Genomic DNA, 22,526 nt, shown 5'->3' on the forward strand with positions numbered 1-22,526 from the left:
CTTGTCCTTGTACTGTATGTGCTGTACTTCTAGTACTGTCCAATCCCCCGAGAGCCTTTTTAATCCCCAAATATGGAATCCCACTTTGTACTGTAAAAGAGAGATTCATATTTTTTTAATATATGTTTGGTAAAGTGGATATAGAGTGTCGAACAAAAGCATAGGTATGGAAAATACCAGGTATTTTTTTTTCAATTCAATTCAATTTTATTTATACAGCACCAAATCACAACAACAGTCACTTCACGGTGCTTTATACTGTAAGGTAGACCCTCTTTACGCAGAAGTGTGTAATCTGAGAGGAAAACAAATAGCCACATGACTCTCAGTGCTATTTGTCAGCCATGTACAAAATCCCAGCGGTTGGTTAAATGCCTCAGGGCAAAAGTTGCCAAAGTTTTGATGACCAACTGTGGATTTAGGGAGCCAGACTGCAGTGAGAAGCCACACAAGAGTAATGGAGATACCAGACACAAATAATTAGTTAAATAGTTTTTGCAGTTTGTGTCTCTTAAAAACATGGACACAGAGGATCTTGTTCTTTAGAAGGAGCGATGCAAAGTTCTCTCAAAATGTTTAAAGTTTTGGGTTGCAGGGTGGTGCCCTGTTACAGCAGGCATGTCCTGGGTCTGTGTGAGTTTGCATGTTCTGTGCTGAATTAATCCAGTTAATAATAATAATAATTATTATTATTATTATTATTAAGGATCACTAATTAGCCATTAGGTTGTCTCTTTGTCCCTGTGATAGACAGGCCAGGGTGTACTCTGCCTCTTATCCTATGACAACTGGCACAGATCTACAATATAGAGACACAAAATATGCATACATGTTTCTGAGAATTTATGCAAACTTAACCTATATTGTTGGATGATAGACAAACTACAGCAAATTAATCAGCCTCAAATGATAACCTAAGTCAACCCTTAAAAAGGCTTGTATTTCTCACAGCTGTTCATTATTCTCTCATATATTGCAGTAAATATTGTGCGTTTGTGCTTTAGTGTGCATTTTTAATTACTGCATTGGTGCTGGTATGTAAGTGTGTAGATCCTGCGTTATTGTGTGTGGTATTTACTGATCATTCACAGCGTGTGCTGTAGAAATATAATGATTGTATGTGCAGGAGAGATAATATTATCTAGGATGTCCAAAAGACCAGGCAATGTCACTTGGCGGGATAAGTGTGAGCCAGCGATTGAATAGAGGTCCATTATTGCCAGCAGAGGATTTCTGATGATGTTTGTGAAAGCTATTGTAACGCATAAATTGAAAGAGCTGCAAGCTCAATGCAGAGTGCTTTCTTCCAGCTGTAGCTGTTTATGTAAAGTGCTCCCCGAAGGATAGAAAGCCAACCAGTGGTGTCTCACTTTGGACAGAGGTGCACAAAAAACAAGCAATATAAAGAAAACAAAGATCCATATTCTTCAGATTATAAAATACGCTTTCAGTAAAGCAACACCTATTAACTTGGCTTTAGATTGTACAAAACACTCTTGATCCAAATGAGACATGACCTGTTACTGGTGGCACTATCACCGTTTTCATCTTGACTTAAGTGAAGTCCCCTTTCAGAGTTGCCACATTATAAAACCCTGTTACCATTTACCTTTTTTTGTTTATACCTCTTCAAACCTCTCAACCATAATAATAAAAGTGATGTAGATTTCAGAGGATGCCACAGTTATAATCAAGGAGAGCAGATGAGGTAACACTCTAAACCTCAACTTCTCCTGTGCTTCAGAATTGCTTACTGTTAAACATCTGTTGCATGGTTCAAATAGGAATCCAACTTCTGAAAAAAGAACTAGTACACTAAAATTTTTCTTCACCTCCAACCGGTTGCAGCAGACGGCTGCTCCTCCCTGAGTCTGGCTCTGCTAGAGGGTTCTTCCTTTTAAAAGGGAGCTTTTCCTTCCCACTGTCGCCAAGTGATTGCTCATAGGGGGTCGCCTAAATGTTTTGTTTTTTCTGTATTATTGTAGGGTCTTGACCTTAAAATATAAAGCGCCTTGAGGTGACTTGTGATTTAGCACTATATAAATTAAACTGAATTGAATTGAACTGAACAGTTTTTAAAAAAGTGTTTTGTACGTTTACTCCAATATATTTTTGATGCAAGTATTGTCCTTTGTATTGCACCGAAACATGTATACATACATATATATTTTAAAATATTTTTGTTAGACAAGACAATTCAAATATACAGCATAAAAGGGAAAACAACGCTCAAAATTTAAAGTGTGCATAAAATGGTTCTGGTTATGTAACATTATGTTTGTAGTGCAAGTTTGCAGTGAGATGGATATAACTGTAAGTCCAAACAGTTCTAACAGCAGTACTTGGACTCATTGAGTTTGTATTATAATGGATTATTATAAACAAAGCAACCCTGCATTACATGTATCAAAAGAATTAAAATAATCTCCAACCCATGATATACAATTAACCACTCAAAAATTATGATCTAATAAGTTAAAGTCTATAATTCTCAGAATGGCCATTCTGCACAACGAGTGCTTTACGTATAATTTGATGCTCAAACATTTGTATTGTTGCTTAAGTAGAACTGTGACTTCAACTTGAGTAAAGCATCTAAAAACCTGTTTTTGCTCATTTGCAAAAGTAGGAAAACAATTATCAAACAATTTTCAGGCCATTATGCTATTGAGTGTGAAAACTGTGTTCACTGTTTCAGTGCCAGTTTTCTATACTATAATTATTTTTGATCAAATCCTGATTTCCTCCATGACAAAGCTGACATTGCTACATCGATTTGTGACACCAGTTTGCAACTTCTCACTTGTTTTCTGGAATATTTTCAGACTATAAATTTCACCTTTAGTTTTCATGTTTTATTACATAATTAATAGTATCATATATGTCAAAAAACAAACAAACAAACTTCTGTGTTACATGTTGTGCCAGTGCTCAATATTCAGGTAAAGTTGTATTATGGTGTGGCTGCACTTAATTATGAATACTAATATATTACAATCCATTCAAGGAAAAGACCACCTGTTCTTTTCTGTTGGAGGACAAAAAACTTTTAAATTGTATGGCTGTATGTTTTTTTTCTTCTTGGTGTATTTAGAGAAAGTGTCAGACACAAAATTTAAACATTACATTTTAAGTTGTTAGCTAACCGTTATTTACTTACATATCCAGCTGTCACGAAGCAACATTAGCATTCATTTAAAGGCCGTTTGTGGCTATGTAGTGAATTTAAGTTTTAGCTCTGTTTTTGTTCTTATTTCTATTGAGATTGATTCCTTTCGCTCTCTTGATGATAAATGCACTACTGTGTTCGCTAGATAGTTACTAACTGTGTCTCTTTGCTGCTTGTTAATGAGTGGGTGGTGTTTTAGAGCTTTTGTATTGAAGCAACTGTCTGATGCAGATGAACGTTAACCATGAGAGTGAAAAACGTAATCCACAAAGGTACAGCAGCAGAACAGATACTCCAAAATTACTTAAAAGCTTGTAATTATTATAATTCGATGCCTTGTTATTATACAAATGTGCATCAATTTGGCTTTAAGATCACACATCCAGGGTACTAATGTAAGTGTTTTGCATTTTTATTACCCTTGCCGTTTGATTATATAACTAATGTAATACAAATAACTGCAACAATGATACTACTTCTACTACTACTACTAGCATGGCATAGCAGCACATAGCTGTAATGCAAAATGCTCAGTTAGGAATGTACAAATGAGGTCCATCACAGATTAGCAGGAAGAGTCACTAATCTCCTCGTGTCCTTGTCTAAGTACTAGCAATTTCTTGATTGATCCTAAAGATCCTGAGTTTGTCCATCTGTGGGAGTGAGATCAGGCATTTTGAGAGAAATGGGGATTTACATTCCTTCCAGATGAGTGGGTTGGTATACAATTACACTTGGACTGAGCCAAAGATGGCAAGTTTTCTTTCCTAATCAGAACTGATGCTCAAAATATAAGGTGCTCGATAGATAGATAGATAGATAGATAGATAGATAGATAGATAGATAGATAGATAGATAGATTTCTTCAGTAACTGATTTAAACATTAAATAAGTTCCTATTGGATAGGAGCTGATGGATAGTAAATGGTAAATATTTTCTGATTGTGCTTTCACATTGTCTTTCCAAAGCAAAGAGGACAAAAGTAACATAATTCAAATAAATACTTTAGTCTGTTCTGTATGTGTTAGACTGATGGATATGAGATGGATCAACTATACAATGTTTTTGTCACTAATGGAAACAGATGTAGTATTTGCTTTTTTTGATTGATGTGTTTTTCCCCCCTGTTTTTATGGCCCTTTGTGTGTGTGTGTGTTTACATGTTTATTATATTTCTAAAATGAAATATCTCTGAAAATATGATCTTAGAGGTTTTTGTTTGTCTGAACAAAGCTGAGGTTAGATGATGGTTAACATGGGGGAATATTAAGTGTGCTGTACATTCGTAATGTCTCCAAACAATCCCGCAAGGCTCACGTAAACAGACATTTGTTATATAACCGTGTTCAGCTTCACCTGCCCTATCACAGCGCAGTGATGATGTGGAATTGAGGAACACAGACAACCCCAAACATTTCAAAACAATATATAACACACATTAATTTATTACATACCCGACAAATTGTTCTCATCCAGTGTTCGTTTTGGTGGGTCCACTCAGTCCACCTTTCAGCTTTGTGATTAGCCACTACTAATAGCACATAGCAGTGAATTGAAGGACACACAAAGAGCAAACAGATGGCTGGGTGAGGCTATTTTGCTGAACAGACCAAAAATTACAGCAGAAAACAATGTAATTGTGGCCATTACCTTACACTGCACAACACTAGCTTTCCTTTTCAGATTACGCCGATGCCTGAGGGGAAGCAGTGTTGATGAAAACTATGTAATTTGTCTACTCAGGCTTATTTTATACGTGTTTGTTTGTTTGTACTGCAATAAAACAAAACCTCCTTTTTTCAAACAAAAGAGCACTTAAAAATTACAACACTCATTTTCTTTGCTTCAGTTTAATTACACAGTAAAAGAAATAAAAGCTTACACAAATTGTTAAAACAACTGAAAACGTGATATAACTCGATGATTTAACATTAAACAATAAGCACTACTTATTTTATTATTACTTACAGAAAGGCTACTGTTTGTATGATTATTTCTATATGATTATTTCTATAATTGTAAAAGATTATTACACTGGTATGTCTTAAATGAGCTGGTTGTTCCATGAAAAACAAACATATTTAACATATTGACATTTGTCACAATGGGGAGTGTTAAAGATAACCGGTTGAATATTAAACAGAGTGATTTCTTTTTAATTGCTAAAGTCAGCTGAAGATGGCATTTTTAATCATCCAGCGATGGCAATTTAAGTAGAAACAATTACTATAATTCAAATATTATTAAGAATTTAATGACAAACACAGTCAGAATGGACAACTTTCCCAGAGAGGATGCACATTTCCTATTCTTTCTCTTTTTAACCTTTTTCCTTAACACACTAGAAGCATCAGCTCTACCAAAGACTCCAAGACACTATCAAAGCTCAGGTTTCCACTTAAATATTATTAATAAATGGAGTTAAACTAACACATAAGTTTCATTACAAAAATATTTAATGACAGGTATAGTTACTTGTAGTGGTTACGATGATTAGCAAAGATTATGGGCTGGTTTACGCTCAAATTTTTAATTTAAACTGAAAAAAAAAAAAACCCTTACCAATTATCCTGAACAATAACAGCTGAAAACAGTGTTTTAAACTTTTAAAAACTTTGTTTCATGAAATTTATTATCTAATCAAAGCTTTTGACTCTGTAAACCTTTTCAGGTTGGCGCTGTCCCTTCCAAACCAAAGGACGTGCCAAAGATCCTCTTTAAAATACCCAAATGGTAATTGTTGATTAAACTTAGACTATCGTTTGTCTCTTTCCCTTTAAAATATTTCAAAAGTAATCTATTGATCTCCTTTTTTTAACCATCTATTGAAGTTGGTGTGAGGGCTGGAGCCTATCCCAGCTCTCAGTGAAAGGTGGGGTACATCCTAGTCAAGTTGGCAGTCCATCACAAGGCTAACACACAGAGGGAGACTATCATACAATCTCACTTTCCCACATAGGATGATTTTAGAATCACCACCTAAATTAGCCTACTAAAAGTCCCTAAAGCCAGAAAAAAGACTATTGTGGAGTGTGCTATCCTATGTGTCTTAATTCTATGCTTATTAGTTTTTGAATTGCTATTTATTTATTTATCTTTTTATCTTCAAATAACTGTTTGGCACTTTGTTTGAAAGCTCTTTATAAATAAAGTTATTATTATTATTAGTAGTAGTATTAGTAGTAGCAGCAGTAAGTAGTAATAGTAGTATGCACATCTTTGGACTGTGAAAAGAAACCCAGGAGGAAATCCGTGGAGACATAACATACAAACTCCACAGAGAAGAGGCCCCACCAAAGGTACTTACACAACAATTTTTCTCATTTCCTTTATAGCCGTCAGTTGTTACTTAATTTATTTTACTGTGTCTAAATATGTTTAAATATTAAATGGGAACTGTGTATTTGTATCTGTCTCCTTCAAAAAGACTGTCAGTGTGTCCCTGGACTAGGCTTATTTGTAGGTAGAGGCTGAATGATATCACATGAATATTTTTATTTTATATCTTGGAAAACAGCTTCCTTTTTAGTTTCTTCATAGCTGTCTGATTAGAGCTTACACCAGTGGATGTCTGGCTTCTTTGCTTCAAAAGAAGTTAATTGATTTTGACAAATATTGGCCAAACCAAATGAAATCTCGGAAAATCCTTTCATGTAATTATCCAATCATAACTTCTGATGCATGCTAAAAAATGCCCAGTGACTCAGAAGTTTATATCACTTGGGGAGTAACAGATTTCTTTATATGTACTGTTTTCTGTAAAGTCATTACATAGGAATATGTTTGTGTAGGTTCTCAGTCACCCAGGTCATAGTAGTCAAGGGGGTTGGTATGAAAACGACTGGACGTTTCACTTCTTTCTGAAGTTTCTGGAAGAACTTAAGAAGTCCTGTTTCTTTGTTTCCAAGCTCCTTACATTACATAGGTATATGAATAAGCATGCACAGGAAAAAAGGGGGAAACAAAAGGAGATCAACTATGTTTAACTTGAGTCTATTCACTTTAAATGTCTTATTTTTAAGAATCAGAACAATTCAGGTTGCGTACGAAGTTGGTACGAAGGTCTGAGCATGATGAACTTGCTGTTGCAAAGTGGTGCTCTTGCTGTGGCAGACTGCCTTTGAAGTGTTAGAAAAATTCATTTGCTAGAGCTCGGATGTCATGGTCTGCTCAGTCCCAGATGTGACTTTGGTGTGACAAAATGGTTTGAGATTAAGTCAAAATGATAGGATTGAGGAGGGATTACTTTCTAATCCAGGCAGTTTTTGAAGCACCAGTTACTCACAGCATCTTAAAAACTTTGACTACATAACAAATTCTGATGAAGATTCAAAGGGAAAAGTAGATTCCAAGCCTTTACAATGCATACCTCAACTACCTCTGGATTCCATCAGACAAAGTTTAATATTGTATTAAATTTTTCAGGCAGAGTGGCACTGGTTCATTCAAGTCCTTTTGCTCTGTTGGCATTCGTTGCAGTTGGTTGACACTATTGAGTACTCTGTCCATGAAAACATAAATAACTTTAAATATAGAAAAAACAGAAGTGCTGCTAATGGTTTAATGAAACGAGAGGGAGACTCTCAAGAGCTTATTCTTCTCACTGGCCTTCTTTGAGCCATTCAGCCTCTGCTTTGCGTGGTTTAAATATGTGCTCTATGTTATTCTCCCTTTCAGACTCTCTTTTGTGCAAGCAACTCCACTTCTCCACCTCAGACACCTCAGTCAGAGCTCTATTCAATCCTCAGTCTTCATCTTCACCACCACCAGTGTCTAGACTCTTGGGGGGGGGAGGTCCAGTCCTAAATCCTATCATATCTGGGATTCCATTTATGCCATGAGGGGTCTCTGGAGTCTAATCACCAAATAAATTAATTTCTCTATCAAAATAAATCCAAGTGAATTGCAATTCATTATTGAAATTGAGGTTGATTCTAAGTTGCCCATACTGTAGTTGTGAATGTGAGTATGGATATTTTTCTGTCTCTCTGCGTTAGCCCTGCGTCACATTGGGGACCTGTGAGGGGTGTACACTGGCTCTGGCCTTATGGTAGCTGGGATATGGTAGCCACAGCCTGATAAGGGTATGCAGAAGAGAAAGCAGTGTAGCCCTATAGGAAAAAGTGAATCACAGTAAGTGACCCTGACACACTTTACTTACATTCAGCCTGCTACACTGTAGCTACCAGTAGCAGCACTTCTCAGAGTTCTGTTAACATTGACATTGTAAACATATCTATTTTTATATGTCTTCAACTGCATGGATCCAGTGAAACATTGCCATATGATCAATACAAGAGGACATTGATTAGTTATTCCTTTTAAAAAGATACCAGCAAGCATGCTATTTTTAGGCTTTTTTCCTCTTTGCCAACACTTTAATAAAATAGCCCAAATAGCTAATGTATACAATTCACAATTTTTTTTTTTAAAAAAAGACTTTGTTTCCCAACAGGAGGGTGGATTTGTGAAATGATCTTGTTTTTAATTCATTGGCAAGAAAGTGAGCTACTATGATTCCTGAAATAAACAGTCGGTTTCTAATTGCTTCTGTGGTGTGACACACAGTAGCTATATCTGTTTTCTTTTGTTATTGCTCACATCCGTATGGCTAATGATAAATAAAAACTTACTAAAGCTTATTATAAATTTGGTATAAATGCCCTTTCTCACCATAAAAAGTGAAATAAAGCATTATTATTATTTTAAAGTATCATTTTTCTCACACTGTGTGTTAAACTGCACAGATGGTATCTTGTCCATTGTAGAAAATAATTAAGAGGTACCTGTTAGTGATCAGTGCAACAGACTGCAATCAGGATCTAACATGGACAGAAATTGCATTGTGTCTTTCTGATAGCGATAACATTAGCTACTGGCACTGCATCTTGGTAATTTTGCCAGTAACCACATTAGGGGACTTGTTTATCTCTGCAGACTTCTCCATAACTACTGATCTTAACAAAACTATTTTCATTTTTGTATTGGTAAATTATCTTGTAATCTCATGGTGTCTGCTTTTTCTACAGAGATAAATTGACCTGTTACTGTAAAAAAATAATCTTTGTTATGCAGACTTACAAAATAATTAACTTCTGACCTTGACATTGTGATAAAAAAAATAGCGATTGCTCTTCTTTTTTGTGTGGAAAATTTTGAAAACATTGATTACAGCATAGCCCGCTCCTGTAGCACAATGATGATCTGTGCTACCTCTCTTTACACTCTGTGTGTTTGAAAGCATTTAGGCTCCAACATGACAAAGTCCAGAGCTTCTTAAGCCTCGTGTACAGCCCTGTGCATATGTTTATGTATTGATTTCCATGATCAGGACTGCTCTGGCCAAGCTCAATTACAGGCCCACCTTCCGCTGTGTATTTTGTTTCTGAAAGTTTTGTACAATTTGAAGACTAACAGAAGTAAAAGAAAATCAAATCAAGAGGTAAACGATAGCTGTGTTGATCCCACTATCTGAGTTACAGGTCTGCAAGCAATCAGCAAACTTCAGTGTGAATTTAGACCAAAAGTGAGCTGGCGGCAGGCCTGTCAGGAGTTTATTTTAGTTTTGTGTAAACTAAGTGCTAGACCTTTGAAGTGCCTAAGTGAGCACACGAAAACAGGGGAAAGAGCATGTATGGTCCCTCTCAGTAATGTATCCTGCCTTGGCAAATGCCAAAAGGATCAGCCAGATGCTGAAACATCTGTGAGTTTAATTCATTCACTGAAAACTCCATATGGGGTTTCTCCCTTGGTGGTACGGGTGAGAAATAATTAATCCTTTTATTATTCATCATTTTCACACTGCTTCCCCTCATATGGTGGCAGTTGCAAAGGCAAACACTGTACTTGGAGTCACATATGGTGGCCCACTGTTGATTTCAAACTAATTTCCACATTATTGCACTTTCACTTTGACTTACTGTGGGACCTTCTCATTTTATCAACTGTTGGTATATCTTTAGTGTAACATCTATAATATATTAGTTGCAGGTTAGCTGCATTTTGCTCCAAGCGTTATTGAGAAAATCCTGGTCAGAAAGAAACCAATACTTCATCAGCCTCTAATTACAAGATCATAAACGTTAGATTGTCCAAAGCACTATTCACATTATTCACAAATGTACTAACCTCTGTGTTGCCAGCTGCAGACCAAACTTTGATTTGAATACACTCCATCATAACTGCTGAGACATTGTTTCCTACCAAATGTGGCAATGCATATTTTTTTATCCGACCATCCTGCAGACTTTTTGCACCTCTGATAACGTCATGGTCGAGCTGGGTTGGGTTTTGTTTCAGGTGGAGTATTTGGGCCCGATCTGTTTTCCCTGTTCTCCTTTCCACAGCTTTGAAGAATGGAGCAATCAACACTGCAGTATATCCAGGCTGATGGATGCCACAGATTTCTGCCAGATCAGGCTCTCTACGTTACCTGTGCCATTAAGAATTCCTCACATTGTAACTCTGTTTCTCAGTACTCCTTCTTTTTCAGCTTTTGGAAGCGGTCCTGGAACTCGCCTTGATTTGGAACTGCAGGCACCTACAGCCTTTCTCTCTCCTGCTCCAATCAGTTGCTCACGTTCCCTGCAAAGCAAAGGACATACCAGCTCTGAACCTCCCTGCTCACTCCACACCTGTGAGCAGCTCCTTGCAAGTAAGGCTGAAATCTCAGATCACAAAACACTCAATAAGCAAACCATTCCCTCTGGACTATTCCCAGTTTCTAACACTTTCTCTCTTCTCTGACAGATCTTCTGAGAACCAGTTACCTGTAAATACTCACCATCTGCCCACTTGTTCACACCAGCCTTTAAATAAACACTTAGAAAATGGCAGCAGAGCCAAAATATGACAGTTACATTTAAGCTTTCCTCTTTCTATGAATGAGTCTCCCTGCTTTCTTAAAAAGTTGATTCTATTCATGCGGACACAGCATCCAGATGAATAGCAAACTAGTTTTCATCATTATGCAAATGTACTGTTTATAAGGTTGATGAAACCTGCATTCAGGTGAGACTAAAGAAGTCACTTGGATGACTGATTAAATGTTTCTCCTATTGAAAATGCGACATCCAGATGGACAGAATCAACTCTCGGATTTCCTTACCTGGATCATTGAGCATGCATCAAGACAAGACTTACTTAACTTTCAGTGGGAAATACATTCAGGACTTTTATTTCTAATTGCCAATGGAGCCTCCATACTTCAACTACTAAAGAGAAAGAACAAAGGAGCAATGGGAAAAGAAAAACAAAAAAGAAAAGTCATTCACATTCACCAAATATGGTCTAAACGTCTGTGTTTGGCAAAATATGCTAGGTATATTGCAGTGGAATGTTAGCATTAGCATTAGCATTAAGATTACAGATTATCTGCAAATATTACAAATTACTTGTGATCCCCAGGTAATAGTAGTCCTCCAAATAGGCCTAATATACAATGTTATTAGTCTAGTCCATATAAGGCTATGGTTTGTGGCTAAATGGATAGTGACTATAATACCTACAGCCCCATTTGCACAGTACTGCTATTTCCTTTGGACCTCTTGTAATAATTTAAATAATTTGCACTCTTATGCACTTGGACTGGGAGAACAACTAGCCCTTTCAAAAAATCCCACTTGGGAAAAGTTTAATTCCTCAGCAAACAAGGTAAATGCAGAAAGCCTTTCTAAATTTGCAGACTGTGTAACCCTGAGTAAGAAAAACACTGCCGACTACCTTCAATATTGCTGGTCTGCAAGCACCACTCCTGGGTGCCCTAGCATGTCTGGGCCCATAGTGTAGCAATTTTAGACCAAGACCCAGTTGGCAAGAAATACTTGTTGGTCTAACAGACACGCCTCCCTGTCAGAGAACATGTAGCTACATGACAGATTAAAAGACTAGGGTGGACAGGGGTGATGAGCACAGGAGTGTGTAGTGATCTCTGTTTAGGTACAAAAAAACTACACGATAACCAGGGTCCCACAGAGATGATCACAAAGTCTGGTGTTTGGGATCAGGTTTGACTAATTGACAAAAACTGTTATTATCACTCAGTAGGGCAGAAAACATCAAAAGGTGTCATGAGACAACGCAATTATCACACCGTTTTCGCATTGACGGTGATACCTCATGTGATGTGAACCCTGAGAGCGCTCTTTATTCTTTCAAAAATGGTTTTACTTTGCATGGATCCAGTCCAAGGTAATTTCTTTCCGGCAGTTCATTCTTCCATATCAGCCAGCTACACTGCCGCAGGAAGGCAGGAAGAAAACAGCACAGCTGTGAAAATAGTTTGCATAGAGGAAATGGTTAATAAAAACAAAACCGCTGAGAAACAATGGAACTGAAAACACCCTCAGACAGATGTGAATGTTAGTGGGAAATGTGCTCAATCCAAAATACAGTTTTTTTGCTCTTGTTTATTTAAGTTCTTGGATTATTTTTAAAAACAGTCGCCTGCTGTTCAAACCATAAAGGGGATATTGGTTGAATGTTCAGCCTGATAAAGGCAGTCTCGCATACTCAGAAATATTTATTTTTCTTTTTTTGTGGAGGTCCAAAAAGAAAATATTCAAATTCTCTGACCCACAAGGTTTTACCCTTTTATGTGTTGAATTTAACAACTCACTCAGCCGATTAAAATGAAAGCTCTTTTGTTTATTCAGCTATAGAGGCAATGGGGAAAGATGAAGCAGACTTCTATAAACCTGAGTTTTTCAGGTGAAGATTGGGAATGTACAAAAAAGCCCTTTCCAATAAATTTGCATTCTAATCTCCACAGCCACATTGAAGGCCTGTGGGCCAACTTTGTGGATGTTGTTTATTTTCTGACTTCTGATAGACCTGGCAATATAAAAGTACAACATTTAATAATGTGAACCACAAACGCAGGGATAAATGGAGGCACGAAGACGCCTGTTTTCTTGTGCATTGTGCTGAAAGTGAAACACTAATAAAGACAACTGTCACAAAAGCTCTGTTTTGGTTATCATTACATGTAGCCTGAGTCATACAAGGTTAAAGAGTCTGTTAAGGTAACCACAGCATACAGTATGTATGGATTTTAAAAACGACTCCTCACCTGGGAGGGGCAGAGTAATGTGCTCTATGTTAAAACCCTGATGGCTCAGTTTTATTTGAATGCAACTTTAGAAACACTGTATTTTAATGAAAAAATGCACTGAAATAATTCATGATATAAAAGCCAGTCTCTCTGACTTTGTAGTAGTGAAATGTTACTACACTAAAAACACAAAAGAGATCTAAATGTATGGCATGTGTAGTACTGTGCAAAATCTGGAGCCACCACTCATTTCTGTATATTTTGCTTTGATCTTTTTCAGATTTTATATTTGGTGGCTTTGTTTCAACATTAAAGAACAACAAGATTCACATGTCTCAGTTAAGGTCAGAGTTTATGATTCAACAATAAGAAAGAGACTGGGCAAAAATGGCATCCATGGGAGAGTTCAAGGAGAAAACCACTGCTGACCAAAAAGAATACAAAGGCTCGTCTCATATTTGCCAAAAAACATCTTGATGATCTCCAAGACATCTGGGAAAATATTCTGTGGACGGACGAGACAAAAGGTGAACTTTTTGGAAGGTGTATGTCGTATTACAGTTGTCACAGCATTTCAGAAATAGAAGATCTTACCAGCAGTAAAATATGGAGGTGGTCGTGTGATGGTCTGGGGCTGTTTTGCTGTCTCAGGACCTGGAAGACTAGCTGTGGTAAATTGAACCATGAATTCTGCTGTCTACCAAAACATCCTGGCAATCTGTGCGTGATCTCAAGCTTAACTGCACTTGAGTTCAGGACAATGATCTAAAACACATCAGCAAGTCCACTTCTGAATGGCTTAAGAAAAATCTAAATGAGGACTTTGGACTGGCCTACTCAAAGATCTGACCTGAATCAGATTGAGATACTGTGGCATGACCTTAAAAAGGTGGTTCATGCTTGCAAACCCTCCAGTGGGGCTGAATTACAACGAGTCTGCAAAGATGAGTGGGTCAAAATTCCTGCACAACTGGAAAAGGCTCATTGCCAGTTATCGCAAATGCTGGATTGCACTTGTTGCTGTCAAGGGTGGCCCAACCAGTTATTAGGTTTAGGGGGACATCACTTTTTCACACAGGAGCATGTAGGTTTGGATTTCTTTTTCCCCTTAATAATAAACACCTTCACTTAGGGACTGCATTTCATGTTTACTTCAGTTATCTCTGTCTAATATTTAAATTTGTTTGATGATCTGAAACATTTAAGTGTGACAAACACACAAAAATAGGAATTCATGAAGGGGGCAAACACTTGAAACCATTGTACCTGGAACGTGGTCAGTCGTAGATTGGTCTCCTCAGAGTCCGGACTTCAACATTTTAAAAGCAGTGTGGGTTCAACTTGACAGAGAACAGAGTAAATGCAGCCAACATCCAAAGAAGAGCTTTGAATGTCTCTCAAATTAGCAGAAAACTTGCCTAAAATAATTATGGCTGTGCTGAAAAATAAAGATGCTGACATAAATTGACTTTCAAGTTTGTTAGAATTATAAACTATACTTTATATTTTATCCTTGATCCAAAGGACATCTTTTTTAAAAATCTTTTTTTTTTTTTTAAATTAGAATAATTAAAGCAATGCAAATGCTACTGCTGGGCAGTCAAAGAACACGATTACATTACAAAGTTGCACTTGTACAGAAACAGGTGAGAGGAGGTTTCATTTAAGTTAATATTAGATATAGTTTTGTTCTATCAAATAAGCACCATCCTCCTCACACCCCCTCACCGTTCTGTCTTTAAGTCTCGGTACCTCTCTTTTGCTACTGTTTCTTGGCTCACTTCTTATCAGACATGTTCAGCTGTCGGTGGAACGTCCACAGAGACTGTCAGTGTACAGGGCTACTTGGCAGCGGTCGAAGCTTTTAATTTTCCTCACTGTATTCCTCACAGTTTTTTAAATGTCTTTCTTCACTCCAATAATTTTCTTCTCCACCTTTCCTCACACCTAGGCAGTGGTGACCTGTGTCTGAAATACCTGATGGGAGCTCACACTATGGACAAGGCAGGCAGTTGTAACCAAGCGTTCAGTAATTACAGGTAGTCAAAAGTATGTTATGACAGACAACAGGAACATGGAATTATATGGAGTGTAATAATATGTGTGTCCAGGTATTGAATTTTAGCCATTACACTGTGATGGATAAGCATACATCAGTCTTCTTCCACTTGTCCAAGTTACAGTTGCAGGGGGATGGAGGCTGCCTCCAGGAACAGCATGCAGACTCCATACTGGGGCACCCCAGCTGGGCCGTATATTCAAATCCAAGACCTTCTTATTTTGAAGTGTTGCTGTTAACCTCTACATTTGCGCCAAAAAAAAAAGAAAAAGAAAAAAGTTTTGGGTCACTATAAATTGAATCCTGCTTGCAGTGGTAACAAAGAACCACTAAAGGAGTGCATCATCATATTAAAAAATAACCAGTTTCTAATGATGAACTCAGTGTATGTATGAGTGTTATCAGGCAGTTGCAGACTGCTTGATTTTCAATGTTTTTTGACATCAAAGAGGAGATTTTCTTAATGTGTCATCTCAGGCTCAGAGCTGTAGCTGTCAGCCTCAGATGACCACATTAAAGACAATAAGATAATGCTACATTTATCCTATCTTTGAGAATGTTTTTAAGGTGGTCTAGACCAAAAATCATTCTCAGTTTGTCAGTAAAATACGAAGCTGTTCCAGCTACAGAAAAAAGAAAGAACACGAACTTCTATCTATTACTAGGTTTGTATTTAGTTTTTAGGTAATTTGAGAAAAACAGAGGATGTGATGTTCCAAAACACCAGATTGTGTTTACAGAAACCAGGTGAGAGGACAGCCAGTAAAAAGATAAGGGGCCTTAAAGGGGACTAAAATGACTTGTTTCAGGCAGTGGATATTGATTATTATATCAATCTCCAACAACTAAACCCCCCAAAAAAGGATTTAAAACTCAATGCACTTGCACACGCTCTATTTTTGAACATTATCCGCACAAATGCTTTTATCTGGCCTCTGATGCATTGTTTTTTGGTTACATCTGATTTTCTTCCACAAATTGTGGGAGTTTAAAAAATCTTTTCAAATTCCAAGTAATAATTATAAGTAACATGATGAGCTTTTCTGTGGGAAACTTGTCAAAGCACAGCATATTCATCAGTGATTGCCATCTAACATCTCAAATCTTAATTAATCTTTATTTTTACGGACACTCGCTTAGAAAGATTTGCATTAAACATAAAAGAACCACACTATATATCAGTGATTAACATTTCATTTGTCACCTTCTGATTTGCATTAAGAACTGATATGTGGTGACGTGTTAGCATTAAATGAACAATGTGTGATTCTTTTGCTTAAATCGCAGCTTTTTATAGATGTGGAAGTGGAAATAATTTAAAATAGCCAAATACCTTTGAAAAAAATAGCCTGAGTTCACACGTTTTCTAATAAAGGCTAAATAAATGATTTTTTAAAAATTATTTTATACTCGTGAACAAAATAAGAAAAAAATATGAGGACTACTTACAGCGGGCATATTTTGGTTAAAAAGTGATTGCGTGTTGTTGCCTCTCTCTGCTCTGACTGCGAATATTTCAATCCACGATTAAAAAAAAAGAAGCCAAAAAACGACAACAAACTAGATTTGATGAAATTTTAATGGTCTCTGTGAAGAAATGAATAATTCACCCATTGTCACACTGGAGGAGCTTTCACTTCTTAAAGCCGTTCATCAATAATCTGCCTCTAATTTTCTCTGAGCAGTTCTCCACAAGGATGGAAAGGCTATCTCTGTGCTTCAGTGCGCAGCGGACCCAGAGGGATGGACCCACTAACAGAGATCTGTTTATACTGCCTCACCTCAATCTGAGTTCATACCTTCTAACTAATGTCAGCCATGTTTAACAACCACCTGCCTTATCGCATGCACACACAGGCATAAGGCACCAGCAGCAAAATCAATCAACCAGAGAACCTGTGTCAACTGCCACGGAAAAGTGGAAATAAGACATTTACAAAACACTGTAAGTTCAGATAGGATACCATCGGGTAAATGCAGAAGTTTGGGTTATTGGAGAATATTTCAGCAGCGCTTTCTACAGAAGCAAAACTCCCAATCTGTATTCCTGTCATCCACACGAGCTGCCTCCCTACAAGTCATTTTTAGTGCAGTGCAGAAACACTTGGTTCCCTTAAAAAACCCCAAATCTATACCTGTAATCCAAACCTTTTCTGTAAAATAAGACAGTAGCACCAGCAGATTATGAGATTTAAGTTCAATACTTCTTGAGTGATGCACCTGAAGGAGTTAAATCTTCTCGCATGTGCTTTTCTGACTCAGACCAGTCAGAGTGCTTTCCATCAATCATCCCCGCTGGTTTAAAAAACAAACAAAGTGCACTCACATGAAAGTAAATTCAAAATCAGAAGATATTTTTATGCACACAGGTAACATACTGACTGCTTAAAAAAGTGTCTGGCTGACTGAATTTTATATAACAGAAATAACCTGTCATTTCCATGCTGAAGCAAAACTGTCAACATACTGTCACCATATTGTTTGGCTATGGCTGAGTGAAGTATTTACTGTAAATGACAGTGTGTTCCTGTGCTGGGATGAGAGGTGCTCAGTACCAGGCTTATCTGAATCTCTACCAAACATTGTTCACTGCATTCAAAATGGCCCAAACATACCACAGACAGTCACAAATGGGGCTGTAGTGATAACAGTTTTCTAGTTTAAAAACTGATATGTCTGGGTTTTAAAGTGCTATTGCTTTATTTGGTAGAGAAAATAAAGTGACCAATTTTTAGAGGAAATTTTTTCCGATAAAGTGAGAAAAACAGAAAGCTGAACATACTGTTGCTGGCGATGCGTGGAGTAAGATTGATTGTTGGCATATTGACACTGAAATGAGCTCTTTAGAAATATGTCTAAAACACACAGACGGGTGGTAGTCGGGGGATAACAGGGAGCGAGGGGACATTTTTAGCACCAGAATAGGATGTTAACCATGTGACCCATGTCCCCAACACTCTTTTACATTCATTATCTCACTACATGTCAAACACAGCCAGAAGCAGCAGCGAAGAAGCTATTAAGCCTTATCTATTATTGAACAGTCAAAGAGCTTGTAATGGCTGGGAAAAAAAAAATCGCTGACACAGAGATTCTTTCATAGTTGTATAATTTAACGTCTGTCGCTGCTTCAAAAGAACATAAACACATGCTCATGCATACAGACCCAAAGCTGAGGTTTTTTTCATAAGCAGTCAGTGGTTTAGCTTAGCCTCTTCTCCCTGTTACTCTGTGCTGTGTGTCACATAGTTAGAAGTAATGGGTCTTGTGTCAGCCCAGGCAGCACACGCTTTATGTGCCTATTTTATGCACTGAAGTAGTGATACATCATTTCATGCAGATAAAGACACCGAGAAGACAGAGACGGGTGGCCCTTTGCAAATAACTACAGAGGTTGCAATGCAGGTCCACTGTCGACTCTAATACTTCTCTGAGAGGTTCATTTCAGCACTGTGACCATCAGGAGAAAAACGTCTCAGGCCTCAATCACCAGCATTATATTTTGGGGCCATTTAGGCTGACTGGCAGTGGCACAGCTGAACGTTCACAGTACAGAAGATGTGTGGTGAATAACAAAAGACCTTTTCAGTAGTGGCCATAAGTTTAAAAGGTCAGCAGTAGCATTGATAATTTGTGTTATGGTTTGCAGAGCAAACTTCTATTCCTTACAAGCACATGTGCAGCATAGTTCCTATCTACTCATACTTTCTCTTGCAGAGTTGATTCCATGATCTCTCCCAACAAGACATGAGTGGCTGAGACAAACAGCCCCAACACTAGATCTATTTACTAGTTATTCCTGACCCTTAGGTCAAAATTACTTGGTCTTTATCAGAGGATTGTTTTTGCCTGCATGTAACAGAACTGTGAATGTTAGCACTCACTCATTTTGGTCATTTCGTACACTGGGACAGAAGGACCCCAGAGCAGACGCAGATGGCAGAAGCAGTTTGACAGGTTTATTATAATATTAAATATTGCACTAGAAATATGTTAAAGTCCAAAATCCACAGGTAAATAAATCAGACAGGGTGACTAATCAAAAGTCCAATCTAATCCAAACAGCTACACTGCAGAGTGGACCTGCAGGTGAGTCTGCAGCATTTCCAGAAACTGAGTTTCACTCCTGACTCACAGGGAGACAGGTAGAGATATGAGATTTCCTGACAGTCCAGAGCTTTCTAAGGGAAGCCAGTCAGCAACACACACACACACACACACACACACACACACACACACACACACACACACACACACACACACACACACACACACACACACACACACACACACCGGGGGAATCCTGAGGGAAGCAGAAGAGACAAAAGGTAAGTAGACTAATACCGATGTTTGAAAGAGATTAAATCCCAAGAAGCCTGATATTACCACGTTGGCAGCTGAAATGATGTGGCAAAGCTGGAGAGGAAAGGCCGGTGCTTGTGTATTGCAGGTGAGTGGGATGATGAAAAACAGGTGTTTAGTGTGATCGCTGTTCCTCCTGGTGGACACACCCCAGGACCATCAGAACATGAGGCAGTGAGGGAGACAGAGAAGCAAACACCAGTTCGGGGATGCAGGAACCAGGGCAAAATCTGCTCAAAGCTGTAAAACAAGCCACAGAAGCTCATATGGGACAATTAGAAGGGTTAGACATTGTGATGTGAGTGTTTAATAGCCCTTAAAACTCAAAATCACTCCAACTTAATGCAGTGAAACAAACGCATTTTCGCCATTTTATATATATTTTTTATGCTGGTAATGTCATGCCATGCTATCAACAATTAAGCGATTATGAGGTGTGATCATTCATTCATAAAATGCAACATCTTTATATTATAATATAATATAAAATTGTCCTTTCTCCCCTACTATAGCTCAAAGAGTATATATTAAAAACAATCTACAAATCAAATAATGGTTTTGTTTTAATGATTGCAGCTGTAGAACTTTTTAATCACAATTTTATTTGAACATTTTTAGTATTATTCCATTGACTCAACTAAATGTTTGAGTGAGTACTTTTACTTATCCCTATACTAATTGAATTTAAACTGAGGCTTTTGTTTTTAGCCGACTGAATGTGTAACCTGTGGAGCAAATTAGTCTGCCTTGTTAAATTCACAAGTTCTTGGTTGAAGTTTGAGAGCAGCCTTGGTGTATGTTACAAAGAAGAGAAGGCCCATCGTCAGAGTTAAATAATCAGCTTAAATGAAGGGATAGCACCTCGGGTCTCCTGTGTAACTAATGAGAAGGCAAAGCTAAAAGCGCTGTGAAATGCCTGTGAACAGAGCCCCGAATGGTAAAAGGTGTGAGCTAATCAGGGCCTTTCTATGCCCTGACAACCCTGTATGACTCCAACAATTACAATGTCGAGGATTAGTGAGTTGCGCAGAAACACACAATATGTCAAGCTGCAACCATTAAATGATGGTTCCTCTTCGTTGCCTCTGCCAAAAATCACTTGGTGCATTTGCATGCAAATGCAAGTTATGCTCCTAGCATAATTTTCTTCTGTGGGTGACTGCTTATATTCGATATTGCAGTGGAAGAATTTACATCATTTGTTTGAGAGTGTAAGCTGTGCACTAACACACACTATTGGCAAAATAAACCTGTTTACTAAAAATTCCTTTGGTTTGCCTATTTAAATAAAGAAATGAATAAATAATTATTAGTCAGTGTTTCTTCCAGTTGAATGCCGAACTATTAGATTAGGTATTATTTCTTTTGCTTTTTAGTGATTCTTTCTTTTTATATAATTGGGGAATATATGCTCTGTATTACAAAAGGTCAGATAGGAAATGTAAGAGTTTAATCTCACTGCACCTAGAAAAAGATACATCATGTTAACCAGGAAGCATTAGCAAGACGCTGCCAGATTTTAGTGCATTTGTATTCTGCCATGATAGATGTTTATTACTGCATGTTATTTTTGTTAATATTGTATAGTCATGAAATCAGTATAAATCTTCTCATCTGTGTTTATTTTGTTGAATACTTAGTAAAGTGTTAGCTATTGTAGTGCAATCAAATTATCCCTTAACACACAGTTACAGTTCATCCAGTCTGTATTAGATTTAAGCTAAAGTCCCCCAAAATCTGCAAAATGGCTACATGAACATTCATTCTGAAAAAAGTCTGTTATGTTGACTATTTAAGACAAAACCACCATAACTTGTAGCCTCGGTCATTAATGAAATGACTCCCAGATCAATTCTTATTGACTAAAGGCCTCCATTATTGGCTTGTAAGACATCACAGTTGCACCATTATCCCTTAATTATATTGAAGTCAGAGCACTGCTGTTTTTTCTCCTCTCTAGTACAGTACAAAAAAGATGAGCCAGGATAGTAATCATCCTTTCTAACAAACATGACCAGAGGTGTTGTCTTAACTGTTGCATTTGAATAGATTCATTAGCGAACAACAGTGATTTCTTTGTTTGAGGCAATGCATTTTTACTTAATGATAAGTGAATGGAATGATACACATATTTGCACTCAGTGAGCCTGAAAAAAATCCTCACTTTTCCTGACTACTATGCCTCATATTTTCCAGCCTTGTAAGATATTATTATTCATGTACAGCTTTGAAAAAGAATATTTTTTGCATGACTCTAAGGAGTGCTGTAAAGAAAACACACACACACACACACACACACACACACACACACACACACACACAGTGCACACCAAATACGCATCATAATTCAGTAGCTAGTAGAGCCACCTTTAACCTGAGTATGTCAACAACTTGAAGTAATCATTTTATGTACAACTTTATCAGTCTCTCATGGTGTTGTGGAGGAATTTTAACCCACTCTCCTTCAAAACGTTGCTTAAGGTCACTCAGATTTGCATTCACTTATGCACAGCTCTATTAAGGTCCTGCCAAAGCTTTTCCATTAGGGTGAGGTCTGGGCTTTGACTGAGCTATTGCAACACCCTGAGTCTCTTCTTTTTTAGCCATTCTGTTGCAGATTTGCTGCTGTGTTTGGGATCATTGTCCTGTTGCATGACCCAGTTTGGGGCAAGCTGTTGGATGGATGTCCTTACATTTAACTCTAGAATACTTTGGTATTCATGGTTGATTCAGTGACTGCAAAGTATGCAGGTCCAGTGACTGCAAAATACATCACCACCATGTTTCATAGTTGGCATGAGGTGTTTGTGTTGATATGCTTTGTTTGGCAATCACCAAACATGGCACTGTGCATTGTAGCCAGACCGCTACACTTTGGTCTCAT

Source organism: Pelmatolapia mariae, linkage group LG10_11, assembly GCF_036321145.2.
Source record: "Pelmatolapia mariae isolate MD_Pm_ZW linkage group LG10_11, Pm_UMD_F_2, whole genome shotgun sequence".
In the NCBI taxonomy this organism is placed as follows: Eukaryota; Metazoa; Chordata; class Actinopteri; order Cichliformes; family Cichlidae; genus Pelmatolapia; species Pelmatolapia mariae.